The 24,911-nt window shown below is 34.6% G+C and overlaps 1 long non-coding RNA gene across 1 annotated transcript; it reads right to left on the reverse strand.

Moving 5' to 3' along the window:
• Window positions 1–787: 787 nt before the first annotated feature.
• Window positions 788–24,911, reverse strand: LOC149786968 (uncharacterized). Its single transcript, XR_016425240.1, has 4 exons — window positions 24,593–24,911; window positions 12,265–12,620; window positions 7,862–7,989; window positions 788–1,301 (listed from the first exon to the last, which is right to left on the reverse strand). It is a non-coding gene; the product is annotated as an uncharacterized LOC149786968 (long non-coding RNA).

The following is a 24,911-nucleotide window of genomic DNA, read 5'->3' on the forward strand; positions in this document are numbered from 1 at the left end:
AAGGAGAATTGTATTGCAGTTGTAAATGTAGTCAAAATTATAGTCCAATTTTGCAGTGTGTAATCAAGTTTTAAAACCCATGACATATCTCACGTAATTCGGATTTGCTGAAATAAGAAAGTACATTTTAAGAATATTCAGGATGTCACACTGTAAGTATACCTTTTGCCGTTAGTATTACAAGTTAAAGATAACACTTTTAAGCCTTGATACTTGCATGCTATTTGTAGGAACCCCAGCAATGTTATGACCTGTATGGCGTATATTGCTAGCCTAAATCTGAGACATTGTAACAACAAATTTGACGCGGAATATAGTAAAGCGTCTGGTGTCTGGCAGTACACGAAAGAGCTACTTTAGTTCACATAGAAACACATTTAATCAACCAAACCCTAAAGCGTCTACTACACGAGTGTATATGATTTGTTTACAAAGTAGTTCCTCACATACTTTAATACTACTAGGCACACGTTTCGTGTAATATGAAGGTGTTTAATATCGTAAAATAATGCACGATTCTGACAATGAAAAGTTAACGGAAAAAATAATGAGTATATAATACATTATTTATATTACACCGCAGGCATTACATACAGTGAACAAATGACTATTTTGTGTGAATAAGGAACCTTTCTTTGTATTATATCGCTTATCGTGTGTGTTTCCAATGGTATACAGACACTTTGTATTCAAAACTTCTTAAAATGAAAATATATGCATGATTCGATGACCAAAACCTTGAAGACTCCTTGACTAAATATTTATCATCCCCTTGACATGTTTCATGACACTATTTGGCTGGAAAACACAATAACTATACTTGCAGTCTTGACACAAGGACAGAAATGGAAACCTACTGAACAACGGGGTGGGGGTGGGGGGTAATGGTTTGTCCGGCCGAGTAGTTAAAATCGCTCACCGTTACGGATCATTGCCATCTGTCTGCGTGTGTTCGAGTCGGTAGCACTAAAATACACATTCTCGATCGCAATATATGAGTTGGTAAAAAACTGTATTCCAATCTCGTCTTTGGTTGTTCTTGTCGACAAGCAAAAATAATTGCCCGAAAGAAAGGGACATTATTGAAGATGTTCAACGCTCATGTATTGAATTGGGACACGGCAACCATTGAAATACAAAATACAATCCAGATGATGATATTTCTGTTGATATGGTGGCTTATTATCCCTCCATTTTTCTTGCAGTTGGTGAATGCGAGCTGTATTTCTCATGGTGTGGACACTCAACAGATGAAATTACCAGAGTTGCAATAAACGGTCCGCTGCCAGCAATGCATCTAACTAATTAATTCAAATAGAAACGGTATAATCAAAAACAATAAGATATCAGCATATATAAGATATTGTATCGTATTTTTTTTAACAAAAACCAAAGTTGCAACCTTCACGTGCTGATTTATAAATAACATGGAATTTCCAGTTACATATTTTAGTTCTCAGACCTAATATATAAGATATTGTATCGTATTTTTTTTAACAAAAACCAAAGTTGCAACCTTCACGTGCTGATTTATAAATAACATGGAATTTCCAGTTACATATTTTAGTTCTCAGACCTACTGCAGTGCTAAAAGCTAGTGACACATTTTATTTTTAGCAACGTAGGATACTTAGCAACGTTAAGGCACACATACTGACACTTATCCTTCCAGAAATTTTAATTATTTTCATTACAGCTATTGTTAAGTGAATAATTCTCAAAACGTTAATCTGTATCCTTAGCTTTAACCAGTTGTGGGAGGGTGAAGTCAGTACATCTATGCAGCAGATTTTCTATTATGTCGTGAGGTTTCAATTTAATTTGATTACGCAGTTTGTTTTTTAACAAAATCCATCAACAATAATTATGTGTGCGTGACAGGTTTTCAGTATATATAATTGATTGCCTACACGGCTAAGCAGATGACATAACACCTGCAGGCCTGGGAGAAAATAAGTAATCAGTCTTGCCTAACCTTGGCAAGCAACGTACCCATGATCAACAGGTGTGTTTTAAATGTTCGAATGACAAAACTGTTATATGGCTCTATGAAAACAGTCAGGTGTATTAAGCAGTAGAGCAGACAACACATTCTTTGTCTAATATTACCTTAGTATTATGACCTGCAAAGACTTTGAACGTGCATAATATAGGTTTTGGACATAATTTTATGAAGCTGATTTGTGAAATGTATCTGAATGGCTTTAAACCTGTCTCTGTATCATTTAATCAGAAGACATACGATCTTGGTAGATGGTAATGAGACAGTTCACCAGATACAGAACATTTTAAAGGAGCATCACTGTATAATACGACTGCATTAAACTAAAATAGTCTTAAAAAATTTCCTGCCCGCTAAATGGTTAGTGTTGTATAAAGTGGAGACTAATTTTTAGTGTTTTACATATTAGTTTTGCAATATATTTCTTTAATGAGCCCCACTGTATACAAGTTAGCTCGGTCGGGACATTGTTTAGTGATTGTTGGTCCAGGCGACCTCAGGTGGCCAAGCTGAACTCTTTGGGGGTTCAAATTAGACAGCTTAAATTTGAGGGAGTGTTGATGCTGAACACCGCGGGAAATTGGAACGATATTTGATAATAACTTGACCTAGGCAGCTTTACTTAGGGGAACCCTCTTAACCTTGCTAGTATGTCATTTGGAACCTAGGGATTCGAGGGGTTGAGTTTATCCATGCACAAAATATTGCAGTGAAAAATGAACAAGTTAAAAATAGCATGAAGTACTGTAGAACTCGCCAAAATAGCCATAAAGAGAAAAGCCTCATAAAGAGTACCTCATGAAAGGGCCCCATGGAACGGCGAGCCTTATGAAGGAACCGCGTCAATCGGGCTAGATCAGAATAGAGACGAAATAATCATACTGGATCCGGAAGATAAACTATCACGACCTATTGGTGGTGTCTGCAATTTGTCTCGAAAATGTCTCAATTGATTAGTTGATACCACATATGGCAAAAATGGATCTCATACATTTTTATATATAATCAAGCATGTGCGTAGAAGGCATAGCTGAAAAATATCATATACGAGCATATGACAAGACAACAAAAAAATACCACAGACGTATCATCGACAATGTTGTATATGCTGTGTCCTTGTTAATCGCTGAAGCAACACCGTCAATCGGTTTGTTATCTGCAACATACGTGATGTCAACAGAGAAGGGAATCAGTTGTTGTTGTTGGTGTCGGTGCAGCTTGTATCCTTAATATTACCGCGAAGCGATTAGCTCCATGCGCGGGTAAGATATTACATAATCACGGAATTAGTGTACGTAGCTAGGCATGGAAGTATAAATATAACATCAATAACGTGATTGGGGTTAAACAGCGATGCACTATTGCTGAAATTAGTGATGGTTATTATCGGTATCACAAGATCGTACGTGGACTACATGCGGTACCCCAATGCGCCGTCGGAATGCCCGATTTAGAATCAGTAACAATATAATAATGACTGCAGCATTAACCACACGACTGGAATAAATTATTGGAAACAACGCTGCCGCCGACCACAATATCAGCGACGTCAACGCAGTCGGAATTTGAAAGAAATTATCTTTCACACACGGATAACAGAACCCATTGGTCAGTCACTTGAAATCGCACTGGCACAATTACGAGTTTATTATAGCTTGCCAAATATCAAATCAAAATCATTTGGTGTTTTATCTGCTAAGAATTCACTAGTATTCTTGTATAAAAATATAGATGGCAGCGAACTTAATCAAACTGCTGTTCTTCTTCAACGAATGATAAGGTCATCGTTTGCATCCAGAACGAAGGTTTTGTCAGTTTTACCTTACCAGGATCACCCCAGCGGGTGCCAGATTGCATAGCTGTCAGTTTCTTTTCAAACTAGTACCACTGTGTGTTTAGCACCAATGATAACTTTTCTAACATGTCTGCATAATCGAAACATGTTTGATAGTGGAATTGCACATGAATATTCTTCTTCACCGTTCAACATTGATCGATCTGTCGCTAAACCCTGGTTCAAAAGTTCATTCATCGATACGACTGCATCTCAAGCAGTGTTCATTGTTACATTGCGGTTCTCAGCATGATCAGTGGTATTCTTCCTCACCGTCATTGACGGACCAGTAGACCGCGAATAATTATCTAAATACCTTGCCAGACCCATTATCATCATGGCAACGTCAACATTTTCTAGATATGATTCAATGCTATTTTTCTTCCCTCGATGTTGTATTTGGAACTGTTGAAGAACGCCATAACACCATTGTTAACAAAAACAATCTCCAATTCTGTATATGCTTTCAGCAGCTTTCAAAAGTTTCCCTTCCATCTCAACGTATGTATCAGCGGAAATGAAATATATAATTGTATTCTGAGCTTGGAGTTCAATTTGTCCATGTGCGTGAGACACACCTTCATCATAAGAATAATACTATGATCGTGCACCAATTCACCTTTGAGGACAGGCATGTCGATGTCAAGTGCTGGATCAAATACACACTTGAACATTTTATTATAAATATTGTTTTCAAAAACCGATGTCAAACCAGACCACTTCCCGCTCTCAGACTTGATGTTATATTTTATCTCTCTGTGGGCGGCTTGTTGTTTTGCCAGTGCTAGCACTCCAGCTAATTCTTGTAGTCACTCACGTGTAGCTTGATTTATTATTTTCCTGACACTTGCTGGCATCCCTTCGGCGCTAGGCACTTTTACTGGCTGCGATTTTCATTGTTCTAGTCATGTGAGTCTATCCTTGAAAGCTCAGTATGCTCAACCAGCAGCATCACTAATAGTACCGATAGCCTATCAAAAACAACATTGATAGATTTAATGCCTATTTGTTTTGCAATCGGGATCACTTTTGGGACTATACAATCTATGTGGATAACTGTATATACTGGAATTATGATTGATCAACATGACAATTCAGTTTCAGGTTGAACAGTGTGCTGAATCGTGTTATTTTATTGTCACTGATCTAACTGGTGACTCGCTGTAATAATCGTCTTTAATTTATTTTATTTATTAAGCCACCGGTACATAAATGATGACTGGTAACAACTGTTTGATTGTTGATTTCGGAGGAATTATTGCTGGCCCGTCTCCCACCAAAAACAATGTCTAGGCAATCAACATCAATATGTTGTTGGGACAAAGTTTATCTTGAATCACCAATGATTCAGTGATCACAATTTGTTTCATAGGATCATGATGGGTTAGCCCTGTACCTGTTTGTTTTTACTCTACCGGAGTGCCTTTGATTAATCTTTTTTTTATTTTTCCTTCTTTCAGACCTATATTGTACTCAGGATTTTCTTTTATTTCTGCTTCTTCAAGTTTATGAATCATTCTTTCATGGTTTACTTTAAGGCCCTGGTAAAAAAATTGAAAATTATTAATATCTTCCTCAGATCTGATTTACTGAATATTACTAAAAACGTGACATACATCTTTAACCCAATCGGCAGCTTTTAGGTTCTAAAATAGTCTGGTTTTACATATTGATGTCTACCATGGTATCAAAATGCAGCAATATAAAATATGTTGTCTTTGTTCCTGATAGTGGCAATAAATCCGTCAGTAAATTTAAACTATTATGCTAGTTCTAACTGTTTGTGATACCTGCTGATGTTGTTGAGGTTTTTGAACTCTGTGTTGTGGGTAAAGGGTTGACTAGGTGGTGGATCGGGTTGATATGAACAGCTATATCCTTGAGTAATGTCATAAGGGCTTCTTGTGTTGCCTGAATTGTTGTAACCATTTGTTTTGGTTGGTTCGATAATTGGTTTAAATTACTCTTGTGTACCTTCTGTAAATTCCACTTGAGCTTCCTGACATTGTTGTAGCTGCTTTTTTTGACAGAATCACGAACAGGGAGACCTTCTTAATTGCTTCTAGTCATTGTCGAACATGTTTAGCTGTGTGAGATTCCATAGATAGCACATAATCACCAATTATTATTATTAAATAACGATTTAATTTCGTATCACCGGTCCATGTAATTAGCTCTTTGTTTCTAAATACAATTTGTGGATTAATCATCGTTTAAAGCACCCTAGACATGATACGGTGGCTATGTAGTTTTAATCTATCCGGACCAGGTTTGCCAGTTCACAGCAGTTCAATCGCATCAGAATCTGTCAACAAGTCTTGCATGCAAAGCTCAGATCAGCTCTTGGCAATTAAGAAATCAACGTTTTCGTTAAGACCTCGTGCTAAAAACAGACCCTTAAAACACTCTTTTGGGATCTGTTTAAACCCGTTGGTTCTTTTGCAACCCAGGGATACAGCTACAAGTTGATTATGGGGTGGATAAAAGGCTCTGAGCAGCATAGCGGATACAGGTATGAGCCCCTCATCTTAGAAGGCTTGGTTTTCAAAAGGGTTGCTTTCTCCACCCCCAAATGGTCAGTCTATCCCTGCTGCTCACTCACAAACATGCATATACACATAAGACCATGTTTGTACACAAATACTAAGAATGATATGTGTGCGCGCGTGCATTTCTTTCATTCTTATTTGCTTAATTATATGAATGTTATTAATACTGTATGTTGGATAAAACAAATGTTAAACATTTCTGATTTTATAGACTTTAAAGAATAGTCACTAATCAAGTTACACATTTAGGTTAGGTAAATATGTATATCAAAGGAATCCTCCATTGAAAGAAACGACAAAAGCAATGTATATTAGTTTCACACTGGGTCAAGATAGGTCCCATTTAAACAGACTCTAATACAATCTTAACTTCGAACCCATAATGCTTGAACAGTTGCATTGTATGCCCCAATTGCAGGTTTTAACTACAGACCATTTAGTTGGTCACTGCTACAGAATATTATAAAATAAATATCGCACGGAATGCACCTATCACTTTACTACATTTATCAAATTTGCATTCTAATATAATCAATGCAGGATGAGTGCTATAATGTTAACTATGGGCATGTTGCAATGAATATTCCATTACATAGACAAGGTAGATTTTCATAAGTTTGTTAACTGCGTGGTCTCAAATAATTTGATTTAACAAATATTATATATTAAATGTTACTCAATCACATGAATGAAAGCATAACTGTATAAAACATAAATATCTAAATGCATATACATTTCATATCCATAGTGTAATATGCGATGTAGAAGACAAACTTCAGACTACAACCTCACACACCTGATTAATAATTTCTGTCAGTTTAATGTAGAAATTGTCTCTGATTTTCTTTAGGACCAGACTAGTTTGTGTCATTTACCCACTAGTCACGGTGTGTTCAAATAATATAATAGATATGGTTATTTTTATTCTACAAATCATACGGAGAATCGCTTTTCACAAAATAAATCTTAGATTCCGCTCACCTAATATATGGCCATTAAGTAGGTATTGTTGGATCATTATTTTGTTTTAATCAGACAAACCGATATTTTGAAAACCTGTTAATATTACTTTTGTAGAAGAGAGATTCTGTTGATAAAATACCTTCAAGTGTAACAGATCAGACTACTCGCGAGGAATGTCAAGAGCCTTTGCAGAGAAGAGCTTTGCCACCAGGAAAGAAATATCATGGCTTTTCAGTTACTCAAGCTCTTATAAACATTGGGTAAAACAAACTGTAGAGAGACTTTAAAAATATCACGGGTTCGTTTGTTGTGAGTATGATCGAGACAATACTCCTGGTATATCATTATTGCGATTTGCTGATGATAGTATCAGAAAGTCCTATAAAAAGTTGTTGTTATGACCAAGGAAGCGGTTTTGACATACACGAAATCGAAATCGAAATGGCCATTATTCAAGGTTTTGAGGAGATGAGAAAGTGTGTTGTCCCAGTTTTACTGGAAGTTCCATGTCACCTTAAGATCCTCAATTACGTTGATGCTCAAGATACCAAAAGATACCAAACTGTTGTCCAAGTTAGTGATGGAGCTTGAAACTTGAGGTGAGCAAGCACTTTACCAGTTGTCCAATCAGAAACTTCTACCTGGGGGAGGAAATAACACATTTTATATAAAGGACAGTGGTCGAGATTTGTGATTTATGATGTCATTTACAATTTCAGAATGATAATTTGCTCATATATTCTTTCCATATTCTTCTATACTGTAATTAGAGTGGCATCAGAATATGATGTACTTAAAAATGTTGCTGCCCTATACTTGTATCAACGTAGAGACTGTCATGTGTGTAACATGACACTCATGGCTCTTTACTATTTACATGTGCCAGATATAGTAGGTAAGATTTTTTTTCAAGAATGACAAGTATTTATTCCTAAACTTAAATTGACCTGTAAGAACCAGATGACTTTTTGTTGAAATAAGAAAATGCTGAGTGAATTTAATAGAGTGTCATTATAAGGACTTTACATTTCCTTTTTAATTTGTATGTTGCATTTCATTTTATGGACTTTTCATTTTTTATTTTATATTGGATTTAACATGCCATTATATGGATGTTTAATTTTCTATTTTGCACTGTATGTTGCATGTCAATGTACCGACTTTACAATTTTATTTTATATTGCGTGTAACATGTCATTATTTGGACTTTTCATGTTATCTTTTATATTGGCTGTAGCATATCGTTGTATGGACTTTTCATTTTCAATTGTATCTAGCATGGCATTAAATTGAATTTTCCTTTCCTAATCTATATCGTCCTTACATGGTCTATTCGATTAGTTTTAATAGAAGCATCGTCCTCATATTAATATTTGTTCTGTAATATATATATAAATGTTTATTATGTGTGATACATGTGATTTGGTCTAGGATGTTTGCATAAATGGTCATCTAAATGACAATAGTTTATGGTTATACATATTTCCTACAAGACAAATAGTACTCTGACAGCAAGAAGACATGGAGAGGAGAGAGTCGTCTAGCTCTGAGAAAGGTCACAATAAAAAAAAAGAATGTGAATGCTGATATACACAGTTCCTAACATAATCTAAATAGGATCATTATCATGAAAGCGAACGCTGTTATACCCATTACATAAGATTACATCAACAATTTTTGTCTGTGTAATGCACTTTACGTTCTGAGGATATGAGGGAGATACTTGTTAATCAAGTACATGTACATTGTGCTAACAACTAGAAAGCATCCGGACAGACACGGCCCATTTGGCCTGTAAACGATTGTTGAAACCAAAGACATGTTGTTTGCCCAGATTTCTTGTTTGGTTTTACGATAATAATAATAGACTAGTCTGAAATTCAATATACTTCGAAAGTAACTTCCGTTTTTTGCTCCAACAGCAAACAATCCTCCAAACTTCAACCAAAGGAAACGACTTTAGGGACCACAATGAAAATCATACAATCAACTAGGACACAAGTTAGTCATTGTGTAGATAGGAAAATTAGATTTCAAGGATTACTGGTGGGGTATCGATATGATTCGTTACAATGAAGCTGGTATTTGGTGTCCAGAAGTACCAAGTATAATTAAAGAAACATTCAGTTAGGTCATCACAAACCATGATACCTTTCAGCTTCAGAAAAATACAGGTGTATAGAAAACAAGCTTGAGGTAAAGTTTAGTAAAAATGTTGGTGGTACTATGTATGTTTTATAATAATAATAATAATAATAATATTAATAATAATAATAATAATAATAATATAATTTATTTATAGAGTAACTCATTAGTCAAGGACTAGTCTCCCTTGAGGCCCTTTTGAAGAGAGTATAACAATGCACATTATATGAAGATAGCAATAATTACTGCTTCAACATGTTCAGCATTAAAATATTAAATTCCATTATACATTAGAAACACGTAGCTCGTGATATTTCTTCTTAGATACTGTAATATGTTCAGCAGATTTTACATGTATTGGAAGCTCTGTTCTTGGTTTTGGTGATTGAAGGTTTCTATGTGATATAGATCTCAACTGGTATTGTGTTGAAAAAGGCCTGAATAAGTCCTGAAGATACTTTGGTGCATTGTCTATCCAAAAAGTGAGAACTATTTATTTTATATTCAATCTTCAGTATATTCAGTTCAGGTTATAACGTAGCATGATGACCTTCAGCTTCAGAAAAATGCAGGTGTATAGAAAAACAAGCTTGAGATAAAATTTAGTAAAAATGTCGGTGGTACCATGTATGTTTTATAATAATAATAATAATAATAATAATAATAATAATAATAATAATAATAACGCTTTATTTATAGAGGGTGATTCATAGCAATTATTACTGTTTTAACATGTTCAGTATTAAAATACTCAGTTCCATTATCTATTAGAAACACGTAACTCATGATAACTCTTCTTAAATACTGCAATATTTTCAGCAGATTTTACATGTAGTGGAAGCTTGTTCCACTGATTTATACCAGATTATTGGAAGCTCTCTTCTTGGTTTTAGTGCTTGAAGGTTTCTATGCGATATTGATCTCCACTAGTATTGTGTTGAACAAGGCCTGAATAAGTCCTGAAGATACTTTGGTGCAGTGTATATCCAATAAGTGTGAACTATTCATTTTATATTCAATCTTCAATATCTTGCATGTCTTTTAAGAAAAGACATATGAAATATATTGCAATGCTTTTTTTTAAAAAATGGTGAATTTAGGTCTTAAATATTTTTCTCATAATATGTCTACTATCTTCCATGCTTGTAGCATGCCTGTGTAAAACATTTTGGTATGGGTTGGGATTATATTTCAGTTTTGAGTGTTCCCGTTTTATTCTTCTTTCATAAGAAGGGCTCCGTTTTTTTTAACTTATATATCTTCGCTACGGGAAGTGACATTTAAACTGAGTTATACTCAATGTTTTGTAGGATTATATGTCTTGAAACTTTAAACATGTATAAAAATGTCAAATATTCTTGCTAAAAATGAAAAGTATATATAGGATCGACAGATATGAACATATAAACTGTGAAGTTGGAACGTTACAAAAAGTAAAAACGCAACATATTTTTAAAAAAGTATTTTTCAAAGCTCTTGTAAACACATTTTGATATTGCGTTAATAGTTAGGTTTCACTATTATTGGAATCGCAAATGTCAAATAATCAGTGGTGAGATATTCTTTTTCTCAGATGCAAACACGAGAAACATTGGTTGAAAGTAGAAGTTGTTTCAGGGCTGCAGACACAGAAGCATAGGACCTCGTCGTTCTTTATATGGTGAATATAGTTTGCAGTCATACACGGTGAAAATACCCCCACACATGGGCACGGCCATTCTTACCACAAAGAAGGTATTCAAGTACAGTGATCATTTGTTTTCTTTTCTGGTTCATCTACTATGAAGTTGGTTGCAAGCTACTTTTCGCTTCTTAGCTAATAGAATATTAACAAATAAAACACATTTTGAATAGATTGTTATGTTATTTTGTGATCTTGTTCATTTGAATACTCTATTAATTTACAGTCTTGATTTAGTTCTGAAAGGGAGAGACACTTGGCCTATTATGTGCTGCAGAAATGGATGGAAATTTAACCATTTCAAATATTATCATAGTGTATAAAATTCTTTTATATCCAGTTGATTTATTAACATATTTATTCCTATCATTCCTCCTTTCATTGTTTTACTTTTTTCCTAACTTGAATGTAAAGTTATTATTTGATAGTCTTATGTGGCCTTTACTTCATACATTTAAATACCTTTGAAGATACTAACTCATGCAACTGAAACTGGTATTGTCTGAGTTTCTGCTCAGGCTTTGTATGACTTTTATGTCAACAGGAGATAGTGTATCAACAGCTCATGTTGCTTAAATCTTAACATACGTTTGCATAATAATACTTCGGAAAACTGCTGGAGACTGCTAGAATCTATACAGAAGCGAGCTGTGCAAATAATGATTATATTTTTGCTTTCATCTTTTTTGCGGCTAAAATTATCAGTCAAGAAGAAATGAGATGGGTTTTTGTCTGATGTCCGTCGTCCCTGATCAGTATGCTTGTTTGCATAAGTATGTTATCGCTGTTCATCGTCGAATTTTTGGGAGGATTGCCATGAAACTTTAAATACAGTCATCCTATGATATAGTTTGTCTCCAACAAAAATGAATGGCTATGAAATAGACATGAGGTTTTCACTCAGAGACTTCATGCAGTCTAGTTGGTCGTAAATGGAACAAGTGCTAATCAGATATCCAATTGGTAGTCAAAGCAGTAATCTTGAATATCATTTCTAATTCTTCAAAATGATAGTTATATCAACGCTGGCCTTTAACAGAAGACATATCATGATGATTGCATGGTTCTAAATGGAAATGGTGCTACTTACACATTCAATACAACAGCCACTCTGGACATCTTGTTATTGCTATTCATTATATATGCTGTCAACTGACCACCATGATAGAAGGCACATCGAAAGAGATATAAAGACTCCTTGAAAAAGACCCTCACCACCTGTGGCATCGATCACCGCCAGTAGACATCCCAAGCCGCTGACTGACACTTTTGAACAAAACAGACGGGCCATACTGGAGAAAAACGATGGCGAAGAAGAAACCGGGAGTCATCGGCAGTACCAACCATTCATTCCCTTGCAACCTCTGTGAACAGACGTGCCTGTTACGTATTGGGCTGGTCAGCCACCAGCGTGCGTGCAGTAGACATGGACATCCCCTTCCTAATCTTCGCAAGCGAAGTCAGGCAAATATAAATAGATCGTTGTATGAACATGTTGTTTTACTAAAAGATTTTATATGAAGTCTTGTTGGTCCTTAATGCGAAAGCTTAGACATACAAGATGCCCACCACAGTTACTGTCATGCGAATCTCATTACTTTCAAATGATTGAGTATATACAAATAAGGCAAATGAAGAAAAACTAATTATGATTTCAAGTTGGTTCTAAAAGGAAAATGGTACCAATATGGCCACCTATATGAATAACACAGTGGCTACTAAAATATAATATGATTGATATTTTTCCTAGATGTTTGGTCATATCATTGCGCTTTTGTTGGAAAACTTAATACAATGTTTAGTTGGTGCACAGATGATATTCAGTATTACTACATACCTATTTATTATGACATCGCTGATCTACCGTTTGATACAGAGATTCGATATGTGATTCTCTATCATATGCTGAAACTTTAAATATCGAACAGTCAGCATGGAAATTATTTTGCAGCTTTAATTATTAAAAACTGTCTACATATAATATATCTGGAATCATTTATTTGCTATGCATTTTATATTATTCAGAAATGTTAGTTAACATTTGTAATATTATGGAATGCTATTCTATGATATGAAATGGTCAATTTTGTTGTTAGTAGTCCTGGAAGAGTACCGTAAGTAGTTACAAGCAACTGAAAGGCATTTCACTGCATCTGTTGATGATATATTAGGGTTCGTTGAAGTTGACAACAATAATTTGGACAATGTTTGACAACGAGTTCATGGCAGAATCCACAAACTACATTAACTTGATATTTTTTCAAACAAAATGAATCCCTACTTAACCTATGAGCAAAACTTGATTTTTTCTGAGTTCATTGATCTTCTATCCATGGAATCATACTGAACATCAAAGGCAATGACAAAAAAAATGTTCTGCATTTATTAGTATCTTTCAAACATGTTAACTCACACATGTATCAAAGAACTTTAGTTACTAAATTGGGTTTTGTTAAGTTCTTCAGAAAAGATTTTGATGTTCCGCAGTAAAATGAAATGAGAGGACAACTGTAAAAGATTCATTGTGGATGCCTGGAATTTAGTTTTGGCCAACAAAGCATACGTCCAATTGAGGGACTCTAGCTTATGTATTACTATGCTTATTTATAAATTTACATTTGCCAGAAATTATATGCAAAAATCGCAACATGCCCTGAATATCCTGATTATTGTTCAAGTGAGATTTTCGTGCTTCTTATATTATTCAAATACAATTTGAACATTACTAGCTTTTTAAACATATATCATTTAAAGAGGTCAAGGATATTAGTTTCACACTATGGCCTTAAACTATGTAACACGAACAAGTAAAAACCAACAGGTGTTCTAAAACTCTGCACTATGTAACACGAACAAGTAAAAACCAACAGGTGTTCTAAAACTCTACAGGTTATTATTTCCCTAGAATACAGAGTTAAAATTTTGAACGAAATTATAGCATCGTCAATTAAATCCCAAATAGTCCTGAAAGATCATTCTAAAGTCCAAAGTGTCGAGTTCCATATAAATTCCAGTGATGTTTCGAATAAATTCCAATTTTGAATGCGTTGATGAAAGAATAACCTTGAATAGTGTTGATGTTTTGACAGTTTTGATGCATCACAATGATATGATCTATAAAGGCCTAGTGTGAACTCACAATAATTGTAAAATAGTAAATTAGACCAAATATCAATGAGCACTTTTATTTCCCATAACTCATTTAATTTAATTAATCCTTTCAAATTATTTACAGAACACTAAATCGAATCCACTAAGACTGATGTTAAGATAAAAAATTAGTGATTGTGATGTGAACAAGCTTAATATAAAGAACTAAGACAGACTAACAGAGCCAGGATGAATGTTACTTTCCAAAGACATTCATTGACAGGATTTATTCTGAAAATATCCAAAGTGAAGAAGGCCAGATAAACATTTCTACCTACAAGATACAATTATCTTAATATATAATCAACAATCACTGAAAAATATTAACACATTACAAATGTTACATGTTATTTTGCAAATGATAAAAAAATACCTTTGTCAGATAGGCCCAAACTACTATACCCAATCATAGAAAAGCATCAGTTACAGTCCAGGGGAGGGCAAACTACGACCCGCGGGTCGAATACGGCCGGCAAAGGGCTTTCGTGCGGCCCGCCAAGGGTTTTCAAGCGTCCTAGGAACAAGTTATCATTCTCACTGACTCTGTTTATGTTACTCTGTTTATCAAATAAATGTGCTTCTTTTGAAGTTTAAGTTTAAGTTTGTAAATGTTAACAACATATTAACAACTGAAAATCAGTTAGATGTTATTTATAAAAACGTTTTGTTTTTGCTATTTCAAGTATTAATTATTTTACTTAATGAACTATGCGCCCCGCGACAAGGTGCAAATTTGTGTATGCGGCACTTGCACTGGAAAGTTTGCCCACCTCTGAGTTACACAATACAAAACTTTAATTATATACAAACATGTGACGGAAAATAATAATTGCATTACCTAATTTGTCGATGGCAAATTGTAATAACACAATTTCCGTCAAATTATTTGCATTCTGGCATGCACTCTATTCTAATTAGTTTGTTGTAAGGATATGTCACAGTTGTAGCAATGGGCGTTTGGAAACATGTTTTTCAGACCCTGTTCATAAGTATGTAATATGTATATCTACATGTATGTCATATGTACATGTTTATAGTTTGTATATGTATGAAACATGTACTGTTACCCAGTATATATAACCATATGCAATATGTACATGCATTTGTTTAATAATCAAACTTATGTTAAGACAATTTTCTTATTTCTTCTTCAAAATGGAGCAAGCACTTAGATGCAGAGTAGCAGTAAAACAGCATTATTCTTAGAGGATACCAAGATGAATGTCATGAAGACGGTTACTCAGAAGTATATCAGCCATGCTAACAAGTTTCATGCAATGATACATGCTGGTGATTATGCTCGTCCTTGTCCATATATCTGTGCCACACAAACATCTACCATGCAGTCGTGGCCAAACACGCGAACTTAACCAGAAGAAAATAGGCAAGATTAGATCAATGTCAGATCACTCTTCTAAAATATTTTTGCTTTATTTTCTTAATTTTGAGATTGTCAGTGAGGCAACATTGGATCCTAAAATTTATAATTGGGGAAAACTTGTAAAATCATTTCTTTGCTCACAAGGTCATCGCTTATAGCATTGTCCTGTATCCATCATTTGTTTGGATCATTATTAAAGCATATAGTTTATATTCTTCATAGAAATCTCAGGTTCTTTACCATTTTAACCCACACCAGTCACGAGCAATCAGGCATATAGGTGTTTCAAGCTTGCATCAATGTTTTATCACCTATCATTAATATGACCACTTACTACAAATGGCAAACGTTTAAATAAAAACCTCTAAATATATGCTGAATGTGATGTGAACAAAATGGATATGCTATCCATACATACGTACGTTTAATGTCCAGATAAATAATACAGATAAGACACTATATATTGCTAACTTTACAAAAAATTACAAAATATTGTAAATTCTTATCAAGGCCCACTCTATATATTGTTATCAAATCTGACAGAAGAAAATCTCAAAAGTTTAAGTGAATGCAAATGATGATCATCTGATTTGAAATTTAGCTCTCATTACTAAAAACAGAAGAAAGAAAAACAAAAATTAATTTTGATTGCTGCAGATTTGGACCAGAATCAATAGGAATAGTTTTGTATTCATATTCATATATATATATATATATATATATATATATATATATATATATATATATATATATATATATATATATATATATATATATATATATATATATATATATATATATGCAAATGGTGCTCTATAGTTATAGCTATTTGCATACAAAATAAAAAAAGATATAAACAACGTTTAAAATTGTGCCGATTGGGCTAGGTTCTACAAAACGCATCACTGCTGTGTCAACATGGTTAGAGTTTTAACCATACCATCTTTGCCATGTCAAATGGGCTAGATATTTATGAAAATGCATCATCGATGAGGCCTTTAAAATAGTTGCCATTATAAAAAGAAGACCCATTAAAGGTCAGAAAGCTTTAAACTGAGTAGCATTTCATGACGCATGGTCCTGGTATTTTGGCTTTTGGACAGATTATATAGTCTAACTCTTCTAAGAAAGCTCAGATGACTATCTTATTTATCTAACCGTATATAGACAACGATAACTTAGTATAACCATCTTCAGTAACCCACATCCCCTATTGTAATTTGGTTATTTTGTCGTATCACCCACCCTACAAATATCAAATACATCATTGTCCTATTTTTTATTTTGCTTTTGGTTCTGAATAAATGCAACGATTTTGGATTCGTGTTCCCTGCTTATCTATCCAACAACACAGGGCATGTTTTCCTCTGAAATATTACATGCTCTCGTCAGTGTAATTATCATAATATTGCAGTTGTTTTCTTTGAAACTTCAGTGTTATTTTTGGCAGCCAACATAAAACATATACAAATTAGAAAGTACTCGCTGTTTGATCTTGCAACACTTCAGCACGATATGCTGATACTATACTGTTAACATTACACTGGCCAAATTATTTCTTGATTATATGCAAGAATTGTTTAAAGGTGTATTGCAATTGCAATGCGACTTTTATGACACTGCAAAATAGGAATTATCCTGTGCAAATCAAAATTAGCACTGGACGATTGCATACAAAAGTTTTCTAAAATTCGTATGTACTGCAGGGTAGGCTATAAACCAGTGATATAGCTATCTGAACTTATACATTGGTCTCACCTAATCATAAAGCCACGTGAACTTCTTGCTGAGTGCTTGCCTAGTCATAAACCAAGTTATATTGTAGCTGAGCCCTCACCTAGTCATACAACCAAGTGATATTGTAGCTGAGTGCTTGCCTAGTTATATAGCCAAGTGAACTTATAGCTGAGTGCTTGCCTAGTAATATAACAAAGTGAACTTATAGCGAGTGCTTACCTACTCATACAGTCAAGTGAACTTGATGGTGAAGGCTTTCCTACACATACAGCTAAGTGAACCTGTAGTTGAGTGCTCGACTAGTCATACAGCCAAGTGATATTGTAGCTGAGTGCTTGCCTAGTCATACAGCAAAGTGAGCATGCAGCTGAGTGCTTTCCTAGTCATACAGACAAGTGCTATTCTAGCTGAGGTTATGCCTACCAATACAGCCAAGTGATATTGTAGCTGAGTGCTAGCCTTCCCATACAGCCATGTGAACTTGCTGCTGAGTTCTAGCCTAACCATACAGCAAAGTGAACCTCTATCTGAATGGATGTCTAGTCAAACAGCCAAATGATATTGTGAGTGCTTGCCTAGGCATTCATCGAAGTAATATTGTAGTTGAGTGCTTTCCTAGTCATATAGCCATGTGAACTTGTTGGTGAGTGCTTGCCTGGCCATACTGCCAAGTGATATTTTTGCTAAGTGCTTGCCTAGGCATACAGCCAAGTGATACGATAGCCGAGAATGTTAGGCTTCCCATACAACCAGTTGAACTTGTAACTGAATGATTTGCCTACCCATAAAGCCAAGTGAACCTGCAGTTGAATGTTTGCCTAGTCATACAGCATACTGATATTGTAGCTGAGTGTTTCTCTAGTCATTCAGCGAAGTGATTTTGTAGTTGTGGGCTGTCTTAGTCATACAGCCAAGTGAACTTGTTGGTGAGTGCTTGCCTAGGCATACAGCCAAGTGATATTGTTGCTGATTGCTCCACTATTCATGCAGCAAAGTGAACTTGCAGCAGAGTGCTAGCCTTCCCATACAGCCAAGTGAACTTGCAACTGAGTGCTAGCATGACTATACAGCCAAGTGAACCTGTAGCTGAGTGCATGCCTAGTTAAACAGCCAACTGATATTGTAGCTGAGTGCTTGCCTAGTCATTCAGCGAAGTGATATTGTAGTTGAGTGCTTTCCTGGTCGTACACCCAAGAGAGGGGCCCCGAGTGGCCGAGTGGTCTAAAGCTCTCTCCGTTACAGATCACTTCCATCTCACCTTTGTCAGCGTGGGTTCGAGTCTCGGATTCGGCCAATGTGGGTATGTGAGAAAGCTTGCCAGTAGCTTATCGTGGGTCGGTGGTTCTTTCCGGAAGTTTTCCAGGTTCTTCCTCCACCATTAATTCTGGCCGCCAATTACAGCCTATCGTGTGCTGAGAAAACCTAGGAAATGACACTATGGACATGGTTTTCAATTTCAATAGAAAATAGCCCTTTTCAGTGCCGCAATTTTAAATATTACTGGACATTTAAGTGAAAGGATTATATTATTTCATCCTCGAAAACAAGTACATGTATTTGACTGTTGAAATACATGCCAGTTATAAAGTAAATAATTCAATCATACCATAACATAATTTAGCAGATTAAATTCATTGCATTATCGCATTATCTTGGTTTAGCACTACAACACATGAATAAACTAGCTCAACCACTGATCGACTTTTATCTAATCATAATGTGACATTGTGTCATACACTATGATGCTATATATGCTTCTTCAAAACAAAATACATATTGCTAAAGCTAAAATATATCTTTTGCAATGCATTTTAAAAGGAGAAGAATTGGGTTCAAGCTAGAAGATCTTACTATAAACTGCTTGTCCAATATTTACATATGTGACAGGTAATCACGAATTTCAATCTTCTAAGGCACCGTGGGTATCGAAAAATGTCCATGTTGCAATTTTTCTAAATTACCGTTTTAAATGATTCCATTTAATTTGTGGAGTTAGAACTTTATGAAGCATATTTGTTTACTTACATAATTCACTAACATTTGCAAAAATTTGATCTTGACTTCAAATTTAATGCTAAATATACTATAGTACTGACCTAATATGTACAGTATAAAAATAAGGCATCAGCATATTTAAATGCAGCTGTTTATGAAATAGAGTTTATATTATCCCTGAACCACTCCTCAAGATTCAACACAATTTGACATAGCATACTGACAAGAATACACTTTTATTCAGTAAAATGATGCCACCAATCTTGGTGTTCTTGCCCAAGCAACAAAAACCTTTAAATCATTTCGCACAAAAAGCACTGTTTAAAATGTCAATACACTCATTGCAGTGTTAAATACCGACAATGTTGTAATTTAACTTCACATAACTTTTTGCATGGCGATGTAAAGCTCCCATACAAAGTGAATATTTGTATTGTTGATGCTGTTTGTTAATTCTTTATCAAGGTAAACAGTTTACTAAACTACTCCTTTCAAAATTGTACATACATTTCTACAGACCAGGAATGTGTTTAAATGGTAAATCCTATGTTGTAATGATGGGCATTTGCATTTTTTTGTTTTATAATTTCTCAATCTACAAGGAAGCATTGTTCAGTTGAAATCTCACTGGCTTCTTTCTTTCTATAATTTATTTATGTTTTTGTCCTCTTGACATAGACAACTTTATTGACATTGACCTAACAGTATTAATGAATAGTTTTTACCTAGACTACATGTTAATATTTAATTAAGAGACATTCTGGTTTGACTCCACAACAGTATACCATATTATTGTGTGTATAATATGCACCCATGTATAATGCACACCTCGATGTTTTACTCAGAATGAGGCAAAACATGTAGTATGAGGCAAAACATGTAGTTTTGCCATATAAAGTGCAAGTAGGAGTGCTGTGATCAAATATGTCTGTAGTTGCATGTGTTATGTTTATATTAATGTTTACATTCTTTACATTTAGTTTCTGGAGAACAAGCAACAGACTATTCCTCAGGATCAGGACCAATCAGGACTCTTTAATTAGAGTTGAGATTATTTGGGAGGAAATATGAAAGAAAAGGGAGACTGGAACCCTGGTAGCATTTTGCACTTAGAGAAGCAACTAACACTTTTGACTTATATAACCCATTTCAAACAAACTTGTGATTGCTGTATGCTTGCCCTTTGCTAGAATTTGTTTAAAGATATGTCCCAATCTGTCTGTCCATTTGTCTGCAGGAAAACCTCCTGTTTTACATCAACAACCTTTGCCAAATGTTTACAAAAATTACTAATGAAAAGAGTATTGTGAGAAACTATAACAAATAGCTTTCTGGAATCTTCCATCCTTCATCACAAATATAATTGCTTTTGCTTGTTTTATGATCTACTTGTTTGTCAGCTCATCAATGAAAAACATGCTTCCGATAATTTGCCATATAATGTACAAGCAGGAGTGCTTTTTCCAATATGTTTGTATTTGAATGTGTGCACATCATGAATTCGGTGTTATGTTTACATTAATGTTTTCATTATTTAAAAATACATTTTGGTGAACAAGCAATATACTATCAGGACTCTAGAATTAGAATTGAGATACTTGGGAGGACATATACAAGAAAAATGAGACTGGAAACTTTGTATAACTTGCACTCAGAGAAGTAACTAACGCTTTTGACTTATATAACCCATTTTAAACTAACTTGTAATTGTTGTATGCTTGTCCTTTTGCAGAAATTGTTTTAAGATATGACCCAGTCTTTCTGTCCATTTATCTGTAGCAAAACCCCCTCTTTTACATCAACAACCTTTGCAAAATTTTACAACATGTTATCCTTCCCTAGATAAAGAAGACTCTTGATGTTAAGGTCCAAAGGCCATGGTGAGAGTCTGTCAGCGGATTAAAGACATAATGGATACTTGCATTTCTGAGAAATAAATATTTTTTCGTATTTATGTCGTGCATGTATGACTAGATGTATCATCATTTAAGTTAGCTAGACCCATTGATACGTTACTATCATATGCCGTTACTGCACCGTGGTGGCAAATTCCAATTTTTTGATAGTCAATTTCTCTGACTCCACATCCCAACCTAAATGTCCGAATGGAAAACATGTGGTGGAAATATTCGGAGGAAAGCCGGATTAGAAAAAGGACTGACATTCATTTTAAGTCAAAATTGTAGTTCAGATTGTTTAATCTCTGAGCTGAACGTTGGTGCTAAACGTTTATACTGTGACATGTAGCCTGAAGCATTGGTTTCAAATATTTAGGTCGCGGAAAAATGGGAGATTGACATCCTTTATATTAAATATCACACAAAATACAAGCTACTGTGAGTGTCAAGACAGGTTTTTGGGACTGGTTTATTGCACTACAAGCAGATATTTTACAGAAAACTAATTTTGAAGGATTTTTTTGATCAAAATTTAATCAACCTTTTATGGTAAATGACTTTTTAAATCATAGATTTTACCAAAATTGCCTTACGGAGTTTGCTTTGTATAACATACATATAGACTGTGATCTTGATCTACAACTGATTATTCTGTCTGTTTAAAATTAAATGTTTATCCATATAAAGTGCAAGTAGGAGTGTTTTGATCCAATATGTTTGTAGTTGCATGTGTGCACATCTTGAATTCAGTGTTTTTTTATATTAATGTTTTCATTCATTTCATGTAGTTTCTGGAGAACAAGCTACAGACTATTCCTCAGGATCAGGACCAATCAGGACTCTTTAATTAGAGTTGAAATCATTTGGGAGGAAATATGCAAGAAAAGGGAGATGTAAACCTGGTAGCATTTGCACTCAGAGAAGTAACTAACACTTTTGACTTGCATAACCCATTTCAAACTAACTTGTGACTGTTGCATCCTTGCCCTTTGGCAGAAATTGTTTTAAGATATGACCCAGTCTGTCTGTCCATTTGTCTGCAGGATAACCTCCTGTTTTACAGCTACAACCTTTGCATAATTTTACATGTTCTTCTTCTCAAGAGAAAGAAGGCTCTTGATGTTAAGGTCCAAAGGTCATGGTGAGTGTGATTGAAAGAAGAAATATGTTTTGCATTAACATTTAATTCCTCAGCGGTATATGCTCACCAAAGTGGATGACTTACATATTGGATGGAAAAGAAAGCCTAACGACATGCCATGTCATACACTGTATTCGCAGAAGATGTCATCCTTGCCTGATCAGCAGACCACAATTAATTAAGGAGAAGAATGATGAGGAAAATAAACATATGCTAATGTTTGAATGAGGAAATAGATTTATGCTAATGTATGAATGAGAAGGATGATGAGCATGATGGATCTATGCTAAAGTATGACTGACTAAAACGATGAGGAAATTGATCTATGCTAATGAATGAATGAAAAGTATAACAAGGAAAATAGATGCATGTCAATGTATGAGAGAGAAGAAAGACGAGGAATAAATATATATATGCTTCTTATGTAATATTATATAAAATAGTTTTTATCTTCACAGAGTTTATTAAATTTCATGGGATTAATGTGGGATCAGTGGTATAGCACAAGACCCAAAACTAAAGGAATGGAAGTTTGAATCCTACTCTAATCAGCCTGATTCCATTTTTCTCTTGTGTCTCAGATGTTTTATGCTCATTGCCTCAGCACCAGAGAATCACTGATGTTCTGGATTGCAATTAAATACTTACAAATCTAAATTTGAAACTAGGTTTCTCAGATTCAGATGTTCATATAATGTCACATGACATATTCCATGTCCAATGTCAAATATATAAAGAGTAAATGTTTGAATGATTATTTACCATACTTAGCAGTAGGAATAGCAATACATATTTTTGTAATAATCAGGCATACGGAAGGAGTGCTACTGGTTAGGCTGATAATGTGGGGTTTGGAGACTTTGAGGGCATGTATTGTTTTGTTTTCCAGTATAAAGTGCCTTTGATTATAATGTGCTGCACCTGTATCACTGTTGTGCAAAATATTATAACGAGGACCCACTGTATCAGATGACGTTGCTGGCAGTTTTCATTCCAGACATAAAAGAAGGTGGGTTCAAATCATCCTACTAAAAGTCAGAAAGGTTGGGTAATTTAAAAACAGGTGTAGCAAATATCCTTACCCTCTTTTTCAAATATTGATAACTTCAAAGACTTATCGCTATTAAAGACATTTCATTCCATGGTGTTTTAATTTATGCAATAAATATTTTTCATGCATTTTAAACTCTCCATCAATCTATGTTTGACCTCTCTGTGCAATGCTTTTGAAACAAACGTTTTCACTTATAATTGCACCAAAGGTGACAGATACAATTCATTGGTACAAGGATGCAGTCTTGAATAAACCCTGGCATGTTTCTGATAGATGGGTGACCACTGTACTTGTATTAGCAGGGGCCCCGAGTGGCCGAGTGGTCTAAAGCGCTCTCCGTTACAGATCACTGCCATCTCACCTCTGTCTGCGTGGATTCGAGTCTAGGATTCGGCCAATGTGGGTATGTTAGAAAGCTTGACAGTAGTTTCTTGTAGGTCTGTGGTTTTTCTCAGGGTTTTCCACCACCATGCATAACCCATCATGTGCTGAAATATGGCATTAAACCCAACAACAACAACAACTACAACTTGTATTAGCTGACCTTGCTTATAACATGGTACACATTTATGCCTGCTGAAACAGAATTACACGAGAGCCTTTCTTTACATAATGTGACCGTGTATACTTTTTTGCCTGATAGCGGGGGACCACTTTGCATGTATTAGGTGACCTGTCATATGGTGCATTTTTATTACTGTCCTAAACACCTCGTTAAAGAACATTGTACATCTTTTATGTCACCCACCCAATAAGAATTATATATTTGAAAATAGGGATATATTTGAAACTAAGTCTATGTATGAAAATGAGCATATCTTTCTAGATACGCATGTATGTGAAAATGTTTATATACATTGTATACAATGAGCAGGGAGGGTCTTTCAAACATTTTCTAACTACAATTATCTCACATACATGAATAAATGTATAATATTTGTTACTCATTGGATCATTGTGATTGTTCTCTTTCTTGTTATCTAATTAGTTATTGATAGCTAATTATTTCTTGCTAGCTTATTTTTTATTGTTTGCTAATTAGTTATTATTTTATCTACTTACCTTGCTCGGATTTTCTTTTCTTATCTTTCTTTATTTTTCATTCAGGTATATCCAGTTTCACCCAGTGGTTGTGGATGAAATGTAAAATCCAAATTAATAAATTAATCATGATAGATTTTACTATCTATAGACATATATATACAACTAAGCACATGTTACCTGCATTAATATAAACAATTTGCATGCATAATTAATAGGTATGCCATACAGGTAGAGAAATCTAACCTTGGATTTTGACTAGACAACACATCAAATTATCCATTAGATTTGCTTAAAACATATTGGTAATAGCCTTATACAGATAGGTCCACATTTATAT

Source organism: Sinohyriopsis cumingii, chromosome 12, assembly GCF_028554795.1.
Source record: "Sinohyriopsis cumingii isolate HCF-2022 chromosome 12, ASM2855479v2, whole genome shotgun sequence".
Classification (NCBI taxonomy): domain Eukaryota; kingdom Metazoa; phylum Mollusca; class Bivalvia; order Unionida; family Unionidae; genus Sinohyriopsis; species Sinohyriopsis cumingii.